The sequence below is a fragment of the Ailuropoda melanoleuca genome, chromosome 3 (assembly GCF_002007445.2).
Source record: "Ailuropoda melanoleuca isolate Jingjing chromosome 3, ASM200744v2, whole genome shotgun sequence".
NCBI classification, from domain to species: Eukaryota; Metazoa; Chordata; class Mammalia; order Carnivora; family Ursidae; genus Ailuropoda; species Ailuropoda melanoleuca.
This window is the reverse complement of record NC_048220.1, coordinates 37,167,475-37,186,023: the sequence shown is the minus strand read 5'-3', so window position 1 is coordinate 37,186,023 and position 18,549 is coordinate 37,167,475. Positions and strand designations below refer to the sequence as shown.

The 18,549-nt window shown below is 38.5% G+C and overlaps 1 protein-coding gene across 2 annotated transcripts in view; it reads right to left on the bottom strand.

Moving 5' to 3' along the window:
* Positions 1-16,995, bottom strand: part of GPBP1 (GC-rich promoter binding protein 1) — a 71,993-nt gene extending 54,998 nt beyond the window's left edge. The window contains exons 1-2 of one of the 2 annotated variants that reach the window (XM_011236084.3): positions 16,792-16,995; positions 14,574-15,543 (exon numbers count right to left, since the gene is read on the bottom strand). The gene's annotated coding sequence lies outside the window, so the exon portion shown is untranslated. The remainder of the gene's footprint in view (positions 1-14,573; positions 15,544-16,791) is intronic. The other variant, XM_011236085.3, reaches the window with a different exon arrangement.
* Positions 16,996-18,549: the final 1,554 nt, after the last annotated feature.

Below are 18,549 nucleotides of genomic sequence, written 5' to 3'. Positions count from 1 at the left end.
TAAAAAAAACAAAAGGGGCAATTAATGTAAGGATTATCCTCACACTACCAACATGTGAAATGCAGCAGACTAAGTTATGATAGTATCAAATTAATTCCATAATTGGTTACATTGTGCTGAAACTCCACATCAGACTTATCTACAAAGAACAGTAGAAATCCTGAATTTGAGGACCGAAAGGGATGGAAAATGACTGACAAAAGTTAATTGTGAGAAAATGTGTGGAAAATTTTCATAATCTCAGAAGGTGGAAGGAAGGCCTTTCTAAGTACGACACACAAAACAGAAATGGTAAAAATATATTTATATATTCAATTATAAGCATAAACACAAAAAGCATTCTACATGACAAAATTCACAACCAAGGTCAAAGAAAACAACATGGGGGAAATACTTGTCACAAATAGCACATACAAAGGGTTGACTTCCCTTCATACATCAAATGTTCCTACAAATCAAGGGAAAAAAGAAGTTAAAAGATGAAGAAAAAAATACAAAGAGTTGACAGGAAAGGGTCTTATATATGAAATGTTTTCATCCTAGCATTGTTCCTAGCAGAAAAAAAAAAAGAAAGAAAGAAAGAAAAGAAAGAAAAGAAAAGAAAAGAAAAGAAAAGAAAAGAAAAGAAAACAATGCACAGCAAGAGAGATCTGGTTAAGCTGACATTAAGCCATCAATATAAAAAGAATAGGGTAGCTTTACATATATTAAAAAGGAATAACCCTCCAAGATACTTCCTTAAGTAAAAAAGCTGTAGAGCAAGGTGGACCTCATGTTACTACTTACGTTATAAAGAATACAATGTGCTTATATAAACATAAGCTCTCTCCAGAAAAATACAAAAACTAAGAGTGGTTTCTTCAGACAAGAATTACAGCTGGAAAATAGGCATGAAGGGGTGACTATTTTCTAAAAACCCTTGTACTTTTCGTAATTTCCACCAGGTACATGTATTCAAAGTAGTTTTAAATTCTCTTTACTCTTGACTCAACTTTACCATTTCTTGAATCCTCTAACTTTAACATTACCTACCTTTTTCCGAAGTCAAGTAAGCCTAAAAGACAGCATCCCAAGAGCAGCAAACAAGCTTCAACAAATGAATTCAGAAAATGAGCCTAACACTATGAACTAGTCATTTCACAGTTTCAACAGACAGGATCCTTGATATGAAATGAAAGATTTGGAAATTCAAGTACCTTAACTTTTTGATTATGAAGACAATAGCCTAAAATATATACTGAATACTTATTAAGACAATAGCCTAAAATATATATTGAATACATAAACATGCATATACAAACACACACACAATTAACTAGGCAATTTAATTAGGGCTTTACAAGTATTATCTCATTTAGTGCTCAGCATTTCCCTCTGGGACTGACATAATCTTTTCTTCAAAAAACAAAACAAAACAACAGGTTTTTTTATACAGAGGCACCTGGGTGGTTCAGTTGGTTAAGTGTTTGCCTTCGGCTCAGGTCATAATCTCAGGGTTCTGGGATTGAGCCGTGCATCAGGCTCCCAGCTCAGTGGGGGGGTCTGATTCTTCCTCTCCCTTTCCCCCTCCCCGTTTGTACACGCAAGCTAACAAATTTTTAAAAATATTTTTAAAAAACCCCACAGGTTTATATATATACGTGAAACACATTTTATTTGTTTAAAAGATTTTATTTATTTATTTGACATGGAGGGGGACACAAGTGACAGGGTGGGAGAGGGAGAAGCAGGCTTCCCGCTGAGCAGGGAGCCTGATGTGGGGCTGGATCCCAGGACCCTGGGATCAGGACCCGAGCTAAAGGCCGACCCTTAGTGACTGAGCCACCCATGTGCCCACCAAACACATTTTAAAGTTCCCAATGTAAGAGTACTCATCAGTGGTAGGTCAAATTCTTAACCACTAAACACATACATACATACTGTAAATAACCGAGAATACGTTAGGTAGAGATGTTACCTTATACAAAATTTTAGCTTTAATAACAGCTGTTTAGGTCATTCTCTAAATTCTACATTTTGGTTTCACATGTCAGGCACTGCCTTGACCTATAGCTGTAACAAACCTTATACAAATTACAGATATTAATCTCCCAAACATATAGAAGAGGGGCAGTTTGAGCTACCACTGCAGTCATTAACTTTCTTTCTACTAACCTAAGCCAACTTTGTCCCCAACAGTCTCTATCCTCTCATGAGGCTGTCCTTCAAGGTCCTAATGAAAAGGACTAAGTTGAAAACATTTTCACTCACATTTTCCCATTTACACAATGTCCCTATAAGGACTCATTTTAATGGAAGAGAACAAAAAGTAATTCATGGGAAAAATCTGAAAACTACTAGCTGACTCAGAGGGAAAAACAAAAGCAACTAAGTTACATATGGAAAGTCCTTAAGACATCCTGACTATCAGGTGAATGCACTTGTCAAGTAGTTTTCAACCTAGCCAGTATTCTATGAAACAATTATTTCATCACTGTAACAGCCTCAAGTTTAGCATCCTTGTAGAGCTTTACTAATAACTAAGGCTCCTTGTAAGAAACCTATAACATCCTCTTCTTAAAAAGAACCAAATCAAGATCACACTGAGAAAATTTGTAATATCAAAAATAATTTAAACTCTGTGGGCACAAATCTCCTTTCGTATCTCTGAGGAGTAAAGATTATATCTCCTCTTCAAAAAAAAAATTAATTAATATAAATGAATTCTCATGGCCTTTCTCGTTTCTGATAATGAGCCAAAAATTCTGTTCGCTCATTTATTTCAAAGTTACTCCTTGAAACCTAAAGTGTGTTTTATCTTTCTAAACCTGAGAGGGCAATTTCACTAGGTTTTAATCTCTCCAACTCAGTAGTTCAAACTAGGAAGCATTTTTATTTTTATTTTTTTTAAGATTTTAAGTAATCTCCACATCCAACATGGGGCTCGATCTCAAAACTCTAAGATCAACTGTCAACAGTCCCTACGACTGAGCCAGTCAGACACCCCTAGGGAACATTTTTAAAGGCAAGGTTCATAATGAATAAGTCCTTATCAGTCAGTCCCTTAAGGGCACTAACAGCAAATCCAAAGCCAGTCCTTAATCTAGCAAGCAGACCAGAAGCTCATATAACAAATTATTTAAGTCTAGGCAGATAAAACGGCTTCTATATAATCTGACAACAAATCAACTAGGCTACAAATAATCTAACAAATTTCTCCTAGTCCCCAAACAGTTAAACTGCAGTTCTATAATAAAAATACCAACTGCACATACTGAGGTCTAGGGAAAAAGTAAGTTAACCTAAATCATCTAAGATGTTAATTCTTTTACTCTGCAAGTTAAGTGTACTAAGAATATAACAAATAAACAAGGTCCCCTGCCCTCAAAAGAGTATGTAATAAATATGAGTGAAGTAAGCCAGATAATTAGAGACTATATTTTGAAAGAAATAAATAGGATAAAGAAATAAGAGAAACCAGGGGCGCCTGGGTGGCACAGCGGTTAAGCGTCTGCCTTCAGCTCAGGGCGTGATCCCGGCGTTATGGGATCGAGTCCCACATCGGGCTCCTCTGCTATGAGCCTGCTTCTTCCTCTCCCACTCCCCCTGCTTGTGTTCCCTCTCTCGCTGGCTGTCTCTATCTCTGTCGAATAAATAAATAAAATCTTTAAAAAAAAAAAAAAGAAAGAAAAAGAAATAAGAGAAACCAAAGGCTACAGGAAGGGGGGGTTGTCTATTTTGCACAGAATGTTTAGAGAGTCACCTAGAATCTAACAAAGAAACTAAAACTGAGCTAACAAAGGGAAAACAAGAATGAGCAAGCATAAAGGCCCTAAGACAGGAAGGAAAATGGCTAGGAAGAGAAAGAGGGCCTTAAAAGGCAAATGGTCTAGGAAGACATTAAGGAAGGTTGCAGAGAAATGGAGGAACAAACAATTCTTACAGGCTAGAGTCTGCATGTTATTCTTAGGTCCAATGGGAACACCCTGCTCTGTGAATAATAAACTACAGAGGTGCAAGAAGGGCAGAGGAACAAAGTTTTAAGACTACAGCAATAGTTCAGGTTAGAGAAGATGGTGGCCCAAACAAGTCCAATGGCCGTGGACTAAAAAGGACTTATTTCAAATAGATTTGCTAAATGACTAGATGGGAGGAAAAGTAGAAATCAAAGGTGATTTCCAAGTTTTTTAGCTTGAACAGATGGACTCTGTAGCCATTTACTGAACTAGAAAAGAATAGAGAAATTATGGAGCTAAGAAAGACTCAAAAGAGTGCAGTTTGGGATATATTTGTCAACTAAGTGGAAAGGCTAAGAAGGCCGTTAAATTATAAGAGTAGAATACGGGGAAGAGATCTGGACTGCAGATTTAAATTTCAGATCATTTGCATACCATAAACTATGGTACCATTTCCCAGGTTACACAAATATTACCTCAAAAGAATGTAATGCATTGTGTTTTCATCAATTTTGAACATTTTATAAAATGCAACCTAAATATACCTGGTTTGGGTGCCTGGGTGGCTCAGCTGGTTAAGCATCTGCTTTGCCTCAGGTCATGATCCCAGCCAGGGTCCTGGGACTGAGCCCCATGCCAGGCTCCCTGCTTAGCAGGGGAGTCTGCTTCTCCCTCTGACCTTCCCACCCCCCTTCATTCTCTCTCTCACTCTCTCAAACAAATATTTTTAAAAATAATAAATAAATATACCTGGTTTCTATTTAGTTCTGTCCTTTCAATTTACATTTCCCTATGCTCCCAATCTAGTCTTCTCCCTCCTGGTTGATCATAATGGCCCTCAACCACTACTATCTATGTGATGCAGCCGTGACAATACTGCTAAATAAAGTCTGTATCATTTTACAATTTCAAAGCATTCAGCACTCATTATTTCACTTGAGTCTAATGATAACCTTGTGAAGCAGGAAAAGAACCAGTTTTATTAGGGCAGGAAATAAGTCTTATAAAGGCTGCCCTAGCCATCATCAAATAGCTATTATTTACTAAAAGACATGAAATCACAACTCAAATTTAAGAACTCTATTTACTCTACATTCACAGAACAGAGCAGACCAAGTAAAGTGCAGGAATCTTACATTTTTGTCTTGTTTGCTACTAAATGCTCAGCACAAATGAAACAGCAGGCATAGAGTAGGCACTAAAACATACTGAGGCAATGGACATCTTCTCTGACAAACACTCAAGAAATCCCAGAACCTCTGCTGAATCAATGTTCTGAAGTCAGTTGAGAGCCTGCATCCTCCTTTCTCACTTCCAACACAGAAATATTATCATTTATTTCAAAGTGTGTTCAAGTATCAACTAGATAATACCTAACACTTCAAGCCACACAAAAGATTGCTCTATCAATTTCAAGATGGCATTATTCTGCAATAGGTCTTACTTCACAGGCCCATAAAAACAATTTCTTTTAGTCCACATTTCCTACAAAAGATTTTAAAAAACAAAAGATGTCATCAGGATTTTAAGATAAAGCAGAAAAAGTCAAATCCTAGCATCTGTATTGACCAACTACTGACTTAACATATACAGGAATGATAGTAAGTACACCAGCAGTTCCACACATACAGGCAACTTAGTTTCAACAGAAGTATTTCGAAGTGATTCAAGGGGAAACACAGCCTTCTCAACAAATGATACTGGGACAACTGGACATCATCTACAATATTAAAAAAAAAGGAAAGAAAGAAAAACAGAACCTCAAACCTTTGCTCACACCACAGGCCAAAAAGAATCATTCAAAATGCATCACAGACCCAAAAATATAAGCTAAACTACAAAATTTCTATTGGAAAGGAGGACAAAATCCTGTGATCTTGTGTTAGGGAAAGATTTCTTAGGACACAAAAAAGCACAAACCAATTTTACTTCAAAATTTAAAATACTTATTCTTCAAAACACACTATTAAGAAAATGATGGTGGGGCGCCCAGATGACTCACTCGGTTAAGCGGCTGCCTTCTGGGGCGCCTGGGTGGCTCAGTCGTTAAGCATCTGCCTTCGGCTCAGGGCGTGATCCTGGCATTTTGGGATCGAGCCCCACATCAGGCTCCTCTGCTAGGAGCCTGCTTCTTCCTCTCCCACTCCCCCTGCTTGTCTCTCTCTCACTGGCTGTCTCTATGTTAAGTAAGTAAATAAAATCTTAAAAAAAAAAAAAAGCTGCTGCCTTCTGCTCTGAGCACGATCCCAGGGTCCTGGAATCGAGTCCCACATGGTCCTGCATCAGGCTCCCTGCTCAGTAGGGAGTCTGCTGCTCCCTCTCCCTCTGCCTTTTCCCCAAACTAATTCATGCTCTCTCTCAAATAAATAAAATCTTGAAAAAAAAAAAAAAAAGAAAATGATGGCAAAACACAGACCGAGAAATTATGTGCAAAACATGTATCTCAAATACATGTATCCAAAATACATAAATAATTCTTACAACTCAACAAGACAATCTCATCTTTTTTAAATGGGCAAAAGATCTAGACACCACCAAAGAAACATCATTATTAGGTAAGTACAAATTAAAACCACAATGCAAATTCAAACTATACACCCATTCCACAGATGAAATTTAAAGACTGACGTCATACACTGGCAAGAATGCAGAACTATGTAACATATATTGCTGGTGCAAATCCAAATGGTTCAGCACTCTGTAAGACACTGCGAAGTTTTTAGCAGAGTCAAATACACAAAATTCATATGACCCTGAAATCACATTGCTGGGTAATTTTCCCAAGAGAAATGAAAACCCTTCTCGTCACCAAATCCAGCATGCAAATGTTCATACAAACTTTACTCACAATAGCCAAACACTGGAAACAACCCAAATGTCTAGTAACCAGAGAATGGATAAACATTTGTTGTGTATCCACACAAGAGAATACCACTTAGCCATAAAAAATATGGATTAAAAATACTTGCAATAACATGCATGAAAGAAGTCACAAACAAAAGTATACACAGTGTTTGGTTCCCTCTAAGAAATTCTGGAAAACAATACACAATAAGAAGACAAGAAAAAAGGACTGGTGGTCTCCAGAGACTAGAGGTGAGGGAAGAGGACACTCTGTAAAGGACCATAAGGTAACTTTCTGGGTGATGTAAATATTCTACATTCTCAGGTACTGGGATTACACAACTCATTTGTAAAAAAAAAAAAAAAAAAAAAAAAAAACCTTCAAACTGTACACTTAAAGAGTGAATTTATTCTATGTAAATTACATCTCAATACACCTAGTTTAAAAAAATGAACAGGCACACCTTCTTTTGTAAAGACCAACTACTAAAATGTTAATTTTCATTTTTAAAAAACTTAGTTATTCGTGTTTCCCTGTATTACTTTGACCCTAAATTTATGTTCTCTACTCCGAGGAATTATTAAGTAATCCCACAATTTTCCCTCTACCTTCAGGACCAAGTCTACCAATCCAAACTGCATACTGATTTTTACCTTCTATTTGTAGCAGAGGAAAACTGATAATTACTTTTCTTTTGGACACTTCTACAAATACCAGTTCAAGAAATACCAAATACTGTCACTCCACTATATGATAGCTTTAATGTTGGCTGACTGCCCATTCAACTGAAATGGCAGTAAATATTAGAAAGGTAAATGAAACATATTCTAATTAATATATTATTAATCCACCTGAGGTACTTTTCTTCCTACAAGGACAGAAGTATTTAAGAACACTAGTCGCTTGTTTCTTTTAAGAAGGCCAAATAGAGAGTGTTTTGGAAATTTGAGAAAATGTTTTGCAAACAATAGCCTTCTAGAACTGTCACATCTGTGCTACAACATATTATAATTCATTATTATAACCATCTTATCTTTTTCACTTTAGGAGCGTATTAATATGATCTTATGTACATAAAATTTTATTTCAGGTTAATAAAGGGAACTTTAAAAAGTACTTGTTATAAAAGTTCTATGGACCTGGATTCTGTACCACTGTCTCTAGAACTGTGCTGTCCAACACTACAGCTAGCAGCCACATGCTGTTGTTTAGATTTACATTAAAATTTAACTTAAAATTCAGTTCCTCATCTGCACTAGCTACACTTCAAATAAGGACATACGTCTAGCAATTACCATACTGAACAGCTCAGACACAGAATGCTTACCTCATCTCACAAAGTTCTACTGGACAGCGCTGCTCCACAATAAGATCTACTTAGAACACTAAGAAAATTAACTGTAACATAGGACTACAGATAGGCAAACTTCAAATCCCAACTCTGTCACTTACTGATGACCTTAGGTAAATTAATCAATCTCAAAGTTTCTTAAATCATTAAATGGAAATAGCACTTATTTCACATTGCAACTAGGAAAAGCAATTTTTCATCTAAAATACTGTAAACATTGCTTATGAAGTGATCCAAAAGGAAAATATTCCTGAATGAGAATAAACCCATGTTAACAGTATATTATAAAAAAGACATAACTGTATCTCACTAAGGAAAAGAAAATTTAGTAGCTGGCTAAGAATAAAATAAGTTATCTGCTCAATCCTGAAACAGTAGTACTTTTACTTTCCCCATATTATCACCTTAAAAGCTTTAACTATGAGCCATCATAGTTGGAAGTCTAGGCTCTGGATATACAGAATGTGTAGGTTCAAAAATATCACTTCCTGATTGTGTGACCTTGGTGACTTAAATCTCTGTGCTTTCATCTTCTCATTTGTAAAATAAGAACAAGAAGACATTCCCACCCACTCGATCCAGGAGGATTAAGTAGTTAATTCACTTAAAAGGCTTAAAACACAGCCTGCAATGTGGTAAGAGTTTGATAAATAGTAGTTATCAAAATCTAGTCATCATGAGAGGGGTTGATTTCCAGAATGTATCAAGAACTCCTACAACTCAAATTTTAAAATGTGCGAAGAACCTGAATACACCTTTCTTCAAAAAGGTAATACGGCCAATGGCCAATAAGCAAATGAGAAGGCATCAGTAATCATTAGAGAAATGCAAATCAAAACCACAATGAGATACCACTTCACAACCACCAGGATGGCTATTACTGAAAACAACAAATGTTAGAAAGAATACGGAGAAAGTGGAACCCATGTACATTGCTGGTAGGAATAAAAAATAGTGCAGCCTAGAAACAGTATGGTGGTTCCTCAAGGAATTAAATATAGAATTACCATATGAACCAGCAATTCCACTTCTGGTTTATACCCAAAAGAACTAAAAGCAGGAATTAAAAAAAAAAAAGGCAGGGAGTCAAACAAGTATTTGTACACCCATATTCACGGCAACATTATTCATGATCTCAGAAAGGTAGAAATAACCAAAATGTCAATTTACAGACAAATGGATAAACAAAATGTGATACACACACACACAATGGATTGTCTTAAAAAGGAAGGAAATTGATTCTACCACACGCTACAACATGGATGAACCTCGAGGATATTATGTAAGGTGAAATAAACCACTTACAAAACAAATAACTGCACAATTCTACTTATACTAAGTACCCACAATAGTCTAATTCATAGAAATACAAGTAGAATGGCGATTGCCAGGGGCTAGGGAGGGGGAAAATGCAAAGTTAATGTTTAACGGGTACACAGAGTTTCAGTTTGGGAAGATGAAAAAAGTTCTAGAGATGGAAGGTGGTGATGAATGCACAGCAATGTGAAAGTACTCAATGCCACTTACATATACGCTCAAAAATGGCTTAAATGGTAAATTTTATTTATTTTTACCACGATAAAAAAAATTTCCCTCATTAAGGTGACTGGAAAATTAGTATGTAAGGGGGAAAATACCTTACCTCCAAAGCTCAGACTGTGGCTATAAATGCAGAAAGATTTAAATCTCGTAATTTATATTTAGAATATACTTTCTTAACTAAAGTTGTAACAGCCCAACCTACTAATTGTGTAGTGAAGACTGGCTAAATCTAATTATGCTGACAACTTTATTGGTTGAGAAAGATTAGCTCCTACTGTGGTTTTTCTGAGTATGTCCACAAATTCTTTTGAGAAAAGATGAAATCTAACTACACTCCCTTGGTTTCGGGCTAGACTTAATTACTTGCTTGGAACAAAAAGAATGCGGCAGAAATGACTTCTGGAATAGGTCATAAAAGATATCTCGGCTTCTACCTATCTCTGAGATCACTTGCTCTAGGAGCTACAGCTGCCACATTTTAAAGAAACTCAAGGAGAAACGCCTGGCTGGCTCGGTGGATTTGACTCTTGATCTTGGGGTTGTGACTTCAAGCCCTAAGTTGAGAGTACAGATTACTAAAAAAACAAAACAAAACAAACAAAAACAAAAGAAACAAAACAAAATCCAAAAAACAAAAAACAAAAAACCCAAGGAGTTGAAAAGAGAGCCACATGTGGTAAGGAACTGAGTCCTCCAGACAACAACCAGCATCAACTGCTGCCAGGCCGATGAGTACACCATCTTGGAAAAAGATCCACCAGCCCCAGTCAAGCCTTCAAGTTATCTGTAGCCCTAGTAACCATATCAAAGACTTTATGAAAGACATAGATGGAGCCAGAACCACTCAGGTAAACTGCTGCCAAACTTCTGACCCACAGATATCACGTGAGATAATAACTATTTTTTTTTAAACTCACTCATTAAGAGAGTATTTAATACCCACTGAAAAGCAAACTAATTTAACTAGTATGTATATATAAAGACAAAGACAATTTTTCAGTTTAAAAAAACTTTTTTTTTTCTCAGTTTAAGAATTTTTTTTTTTTTTTAAGCAGGCTCCATGCCTAGCATGGAGCCCAACACAGGGCTTGAACTCACCACCCTGAGATCAAGACCTGAGCTGAGGGGTGCCTGAGTGGCTCATTCAGTTAAGCACCGGACTCTTCATTTTGGCTCAGATTATGATCCTAGGAGGGTTGTGAGATGGAGCCCATCATGGAGCCCTTTAAAGTCTCCCTCTCCCTCTGCTCCTCCCCCTCCCCTCTTCTCTCTCTTCTCTCTCTCAAAAAAAAAAAAAAAAAAAAAAAAAACACCTGAAGTGGGATCAGGAGTCTGACACTGATAGTGACTGAGCCATCCAGGTGCCCTCAGTTTAAGAAATTCTTATAGTATATTTGAAAGTTCGGAGTTTCAAAAGAAACAGAACATATTTAACGATTTTAAAACTTTTTCTTGCTAAAAATAAGTATGGAAAAAACTCTTTTAAAAGGTTTCAAAAAAATATAATCTGTAAACTGAATTAAAGGACAGAAAATGAAACACCAAAACATCGCACTCACCAAGCTGTGAACAGAAAGATGACTCAAGAACAAGAAAATGAGTGGGATACCTTGTATAAAAAGCAGCAGAAACTAGCAATTACTTGAAAGGATATAGAGCAAATGCCTGTAACTATTCTGCTGGGTGTGGCAGCCAACAAAAAAGGGGAAAAGCAAGCAGGCAAAACTGAAAAACATCCAACCACAAAAGGTTTATCAGTAATTCTAACATTCCGTTTCTCAAGAGGCTCCTGTTCAAAGTAATGGACCTGCTCCCCAAAAAAGTATACAAGCAACCCCAAAACAATCATTTTAAAGAATTTTCAAACCACTGTCTCTAATTTTTTCTAGCAAAAAAAAAAAAAAATTGACGTTAGGAAACCCTGACATATAAAACATTTAACAAGGGGGAAGACGGGACAGGGAATACATCTCTTTCCAACCTGCTCTCCCTAAATATGCCAAATCCACCACCCTAAGGGTTGCTTAAGTAACAAAACCAAGAGCTATACTTTAGGTAGATTTCTCTGGCCACATGAGAGACTATGGAGAAAAAGAGAATGGAGCTAAAAGGCAAAGAGACGAGTTAGTTGGTTAGTGTCTTGATCGAGGACCAAGTTAGGATAATAAATGAAACTGGAAATGGGGAGGGGCAGGGCACGGATGGGTTTCCGGAAATGCCATTAACATGTATGTATCAGAATCTCAAAATACTGGAAATTAGAATAATATGTTACACATATATTACACTTCACAATTAACAAAAAGCCTTCATATAAATTATTCCCAACAGCTTTCTGGAAAAGCTAAGACCAAAGAGGTTAGGTAAAATACACAAGGTCACATAGGCCCTTTTCTAGACTTTCCAAACTAAACCAAAAGTCTCCTTTTTAACTCCCAGCTATTTCCCTTTTTCTGTATTACTACCCTTGCCTGGATCTAAATTGTTATCTAAAAATTTTTATCAAAAATTAAACAGAAAAAAGGTGGTTATGTCAAAGACAGATAATCTGGCTTGGGTTTAGGTTCTATCCTCACTTGCTAACTTTACTCAGACTAGAGGCTCCCATCCTTATTCCCTATGTAACTCTCTAAATTTCATTTTTTTTTCCTTTCTTCTGCTCACTCCTATTATTTCCTTACTATTCATCCCTTCCTCCATTCTCAAATGTCAGGAACTTCAAGCACAAAAATCAATGGAGTAATCTCAGTTCAAAACCAGAGAAAAGTAAAACAAAGCTAACATGCACTGAGCTTCATACATGTGCAAAGAGGATGCGGGTGTATAAGATAGGAATATAACCTGAAACTACATTTTAATTTTTAACTACTGAAGTTTTACCTGATAGTTACTAACAAATACCAACATTAAAAATACCTTCTCTTCCTCCTTCTAGCTTAACTCCAAGTTCCACTAGTAATAATACTAACCAAAGATAAGCAGTATATCCAAGAAAAAACAAAAATATCAGGGATAATGCTCAAATAGAAAGAGTTAATGAAGTACAATTCACAAGAAAGCAGTATAGCATAGTGATTAAGAGTATGGAGCCCTCCAGTCAGAGTTGGAGATTTGGTCAAGACTTCTACCTAACCTTGGTCCTAACCAAGTTACTTTCTCCCAGACACAATCTCCCAAAATCTTTTCTCAACTGTACAACTGTAACTATAATATAGCACTTTCTTCACAGAATTATTCTAAGAGCTAAAGTATACTATGTAAAGTTCACAGCAAAATATTTGACACAATCATCATCTACAAATTGTTAATTACTATGATTATTATTTTTAGACCTACAGTCTAGGCAAAGACCAAAAAAAATGGAGAAGGGTACACAGGCGAAAAAAAGGTGGGGGAGGGGAAGGGGAGAAGCAGTTCAGTAAGTGTGCCAATTACTATTGCTCTCTATTTTGATGCCAAGAAAATAATATTTATCAAAATGTTCAAGTAAATCTGTCCATAAACAACTGCTGTAAGCAAAGTCCACCAATGTTAGACTATTCAAAGCTAAAAGTTAATTCTTAAAAACCCTGTCTCTGAAATTATCTTTATACCGTAACATGGCTCTGGGTAATATCAGTAGGAATAATTTAGAAGAAAATAATCATAATGTTCTTTTCTATGAAAAAAGATCATTTTCACTTCAACTTTTTAATCACATTTAAGAGGCATATTTCTAGACAAGTAACTTGAAAAGCCACTAAATGGAGAAATGCATACAAATAGCAGTCTCTCTGAAGCAAAACGGTGTAGAGCGGTCTCGCCACTTTTTTTTTTAATATAAATCAAGGTGGAAGCTCAATTGGAAATACTACACACAGCTCTGACAGACAATACACAAATAACCCTGTCTATTTTAACAGAGAGAATTACTTAATTCTAATCTCAATTTTATATCAGAAAATAAACGCTTTATTTGGATACCTACATTCTTCTGGACTCTACTACCTCTTCTGCTCTAAGTAAGATAAAAGGATTCAATAGCACAGGAAAAAAAGTTCTGTTTTGGAATAAAGGGAGCAACTGACAAGTTTTAAAGCCACCTTGGCAAAATATTCAAAATTACAATCTTTTATCTAAGAAAGGTAATTAAATGAAATAAACTCTAATTTTAGCTACACTGATATATTCACTAATAGTGTCTAAAAAATAAATTTTAGTAAGTTTTTTTAATAACAAAGAAATTCCTATGCCTAAGAATCACTGAAAAACTCTATAATAGCTAATGGTAACTAAAAACACTACTATTCAATACTGAAAAATTTAAGTATTATTAAAACATAATTCTCATTTGTCAAAGGATCTATTACAGCAATACTTCCATCTTCTTAAAAAAAAAAAAAGCTGTTTATAAACTTAAGTCAGCATAACCTTCCAGAGAAAATATATCAAGTGATTTAAAAGAATTGTAAATTATCATGAAAATTAGGTTTAAAAAACAAGTCACACGTTATAATTTACTCTAAACTACCTTACTAAACAGCAACATTAAACTCCCTTCAGAAGCAGCCTAAAGTCACATTTAGAAAGTAAACTGGCTAGCAAGACACATGAAATATTTGTTTTTTCCTACCTTTTTACCAATCTATGAATCCATAAAACTTAAGGTGAATACTCACCACAGGGATTTTCTTTACTTCATAAGCACAAAAATGTAAAAATATGTATGGACCATGTGATCTGAAATATTCTTAAATTAACTCTTCCTATATTTCAATTTACTTAATGGTAGTCTTCAGACTGTCCAGGAAATTGAAGCCAAGCAGTATTATTCCAAGAAACTGAAAGGCTTCCAACACAGAATAAACTTGACTCTCATTACAATTTACAAATGAACATTTGCTCACCATATAATACTTACAAATTCCAACAGGACTGCACAGGAAGGTGTTGGGTTTTTCTCTGTAATCTTTATGCTTTCCAGTTTGTTTTTTTATTTTGTATCCTCTGAAATAATATCCAAGTTCTTTGAAGATACTTAACCTATGACTATTTGACATAGAGTAACTTCAAGTCAGCTACCCATACTTCTGTTTTAAAGTTTTCATATGGCTATCTCCAGAATTAGCCAAGTTCCTTGGATTTAAGATTTTAAAGTCTTCTTTATTATTCCATGTACTTGTCACTGTTGTACTTATCCACTCCAGATGAAATATCCAATTTATGAGCCAAAAAGCAAAAACAAAAAGAAAATTTTACATCTGAAGAGCATTCCCGAACATCAGCATATAGAGGGACACATAGCTATCTCAATACTACCATGCTGCTTGAAAACTGCAACATCTTAAATTTCCAGGTGAATAAAAGATAAAAGGGAAAAAAAACTGTATTCTTTCAATGTCTTCATTTAGAAAAGCTGTCCCATTGTGACATGAAACGGGCTGAGGTCAAAAATTCCTAGAACTTTTAATAAAGGAAAAAATAAACTGCCAAGAAACTTCAGCAATATTTAAACAGTAATTTGAAACTGCCGAAACTACTCAGTACACAAATCAAACATATCTTATAGTTTTGGCTGAAGGACTACTACAGGAGGGGGGCGGGGGGGAAGAGGCAAAAAAAAAAAAAAATATATCAGCAGCTGAAATAATTTAACCAGTTATATAATCCGTTTGAACCAAAATTCTGAAGAAATGCCTGGGTCTCTTTAAGTAGCTTGTAGAATTGTTCACTACTATAAATTCACTTCAGAGATGATTCTTGCCACTTTTAATAAACTTCTGGGGCAAAATTATCCAAAAACATTGTAATCCCAATATGGCCACTTCAAATATCCGGGCCTTTTACACAAAACCTAGAAGATGATCTTCATATATGAGTAATTCAATCACCTGTAAAGTTATAAAAAAAAAAAAAAAACTTGTATTACACACTGATTTTTAATTCTGAGCTAAAAATTAACCCCCCACCTTGAAGAGTCAACTTCTGGAGAGAAATTCACTTCTACGTAATTCAACTGGGGTCGGAAACAAGGCTCAGCCAAGCGAGCGCCCCAAAACAGTCTACTGGATAAAAATGACTTTAAAATAAAAGAGGGAAAGGTGGGGAGATGATGTTACGGAGGACAGGAGTGATTTCAAATGGGAAGTGGGTGCGGATATAATAGAGGGGGATTATAGAAACTTCCCATACTTTTCGAGTAAAAATTAGAACTATGAAACTGGCCCATAACCTTAAAGATTTTCTCTATTTTCAATTCACTGGGCCCAAAGAACAGGCAGGTGTGGTGCCATGGAGCATTAGTAAATACAACTCAGGAAAAAAAGGGATATAAAGAGAAAGACGCTCTCTCCAAATTAGAATGTTTAAAGAAGAGACACATTTTCCCCACTAAGGTAGAAAGTAGGCAGGTGAGAAATGGGGCAAGAACATTCCTTAAATTCGCCTGGGGGTGAGACTTCCCTGGCTTCTGAGGGCAGCTGTGGGATAAAGGCGTCGGTTCCCATTTCCTTGAATTAAGAAAACAGGTTTCTCCCAACACTGAGGGGGTGGAAGGTACCAAACCGTTCTCGTAAATCCCATTAAGAGTGGTTCTCTCCAAAACCAGAATAGGACCCTTCAGGCCTCCACAGGACTCCGGGGGACATGGCAGCATTCGACTCAATACACAGCTACGGCCACCGACCCGGGCGAGGAGGAAAGAGCGGGCGCGCTACTGAAAAAACAACTGAAGGCCACAACTCGGCCTCGACTCCCTCAGCCCTCTGAGAGGACCAGTAGTGCCAAAGGAAGCAGGCGTGTGCGAGAGGCCGGAGGAAGGAAGATCCTGCACGGAGGGCGTCGGACCCGTTCTCAGCCTCTGCCAAACATCCCCCAACCACCAAGCCTAAGCCATCCACCCCCTCCCCACAACCGCCACCCCCACTCCACCGGGGCCGAGTAAATATTTAGAGGGGCCTCTCGGCACCGTCCTTCCGTCTCTCTCCTTGCTCTCCGCCACCCCCCCCCACACCGCGTCCGCGGGCAGCCTCACACCTCGCGCCACCAACGCCGCTCCCGACCCCTGAAACCCCAAAGCCGACAGGGGCACCCCCCTCCTTCCCCCAGACTCCAGCGCGGAGCACAGAAGACGGTGTTACCTTCTGCCACACCAGAGGTGCCCCTGGCCTGGGGGTGCCGCTGCGCTCGATCCCCGGAGGAGGTTTTCGGTACTTTGAATAATCCCCTTTTGCCGCTTTTCCCTCCCCCACAACCAGTCTCAGTCCCAAAATGGCGCCGACCCGATCCGCAATGTTCTGGGTCAAGTCTCGCGAGATCGTGGAAGGTGGCGAGGCGGGGAAGGAACTAGAGGGGTTGAGGAGAAGGGAGGGGAAAGGCGGGGCGAGGAGAAGGAGGAGGGAGAAAGGGTGTGGAAGAAGCGGTGCGGACGAACCTACTGGGCGGGGCAGCAGGAGGAGCGCCTCCACCACAGAACCTTCTGGCCTAAGCAACCGCTCCTGCCCCGGCCGAAAAAGCTCCGCCCCCTACGTCGGGCGGCTAGGGGGAAGGATTAGGGCGTGGCTACGTCTGGGGCGGAGCGTCGAGGAAGCCCGGGAGGTAGGGGCGCGTGGGGGGCGGTGGCTCCGCGCAGTGACGTCAGGAGCAGCTGGAGTCGGGGATTACCCCCTGCTGCTGACGTGAGGACGGTGAACAATCGGGAACGTTCGGTGGAAGGGGGAATTCCCCGCCGCTCCCCGAGGAGCCCCTCCTCCCGCCCCTCCCCCGCCCGGGAGCCGGGGATGGTGGGGCCTCCGGGAGGGTGAGAGGGGAAGGCTGAGCCTGGAGGCAGCCGTGCAAGCTTGAGTGGCGCGCGCCTCGGCGTCTTCCCTGGCTGGACGCTCCGAGCAGCCGCTGCGCGCTCTACTTGCCGGGTACCGCGCTCGGGCCTGGGCGGAAGGGAGATCACATGCTCGTCAGTACACATCCCAGCGCAGGCGGAGCGCTGGCCGTGCATCCGCAGAGCAATTGGGCGCCCTGAAGCAATGGATCCACCATCGTATGCAAATACGAGTGTGTCGGACGTAAATAATACGTACATGAGGCCGGTAGCTGACCAGAGACTAACTGGGTGGAAACTAAGCTCAGATTCTCAAAGGGTAAAAATGACTACTAGATGTAATTGTGCCGATCTTTTTTCTTTCTGCCAAGTCTACAGGAGGTGAGAATTATTTCAACAGTGTCTCTAGCCCACACACCCCACAAAATTTTGTGTTCTATTTAATGAATTTCATGGTATTCACAGTTCTCTAATTGCGATACTTTTTCGCTTTGTAACTGAAGGCTCACTTTGAAATCTGTGAACTTAGCTTTCTAAGAGGAAGAAAAGTAATCACGTGTGCTCAGGGGAAAATGTGGGGGGAGGTGTCTCAATGAGAGAAAATTCAGTAAATAAAAAGTCCGTGACTCTCCGCACTTCCCCAAGCCACAAAGGCTTCATACCCAGAAACTTCATGGTCCTTTTATATGCATTATGGGGTTTGTAGTTTAATGGACTGCTTCTAAAAGCTCCCTGATAGAATGTTTGACTGTAAACTCAACAAAATTACACCTCCCAACGTTTAAGTTTAGTCTGCGTTGGAGAGATACGCACTTCTGGCAGTTAATATCTCGCCGAGAGCAGAGAAAAGAAAAGAGCATTAACACAAGCTAAATGCCTTGTCTGTGCTAGGCATCTTGTCTTTATACCAACTTATGAAGTGGGTGTTATTTGTCGCGTTTTCCAGATGAGAACACTTGTTCGGGTTAAGTAATGTGCTTAAGGTTGCACGACATGGAAGCTGAGCACCACCAACTTGGCTGTCCATCTTAAATGTGCTAGGGTCTGAATCCACATTCTTTCCGCCACACCACAGTGCCTC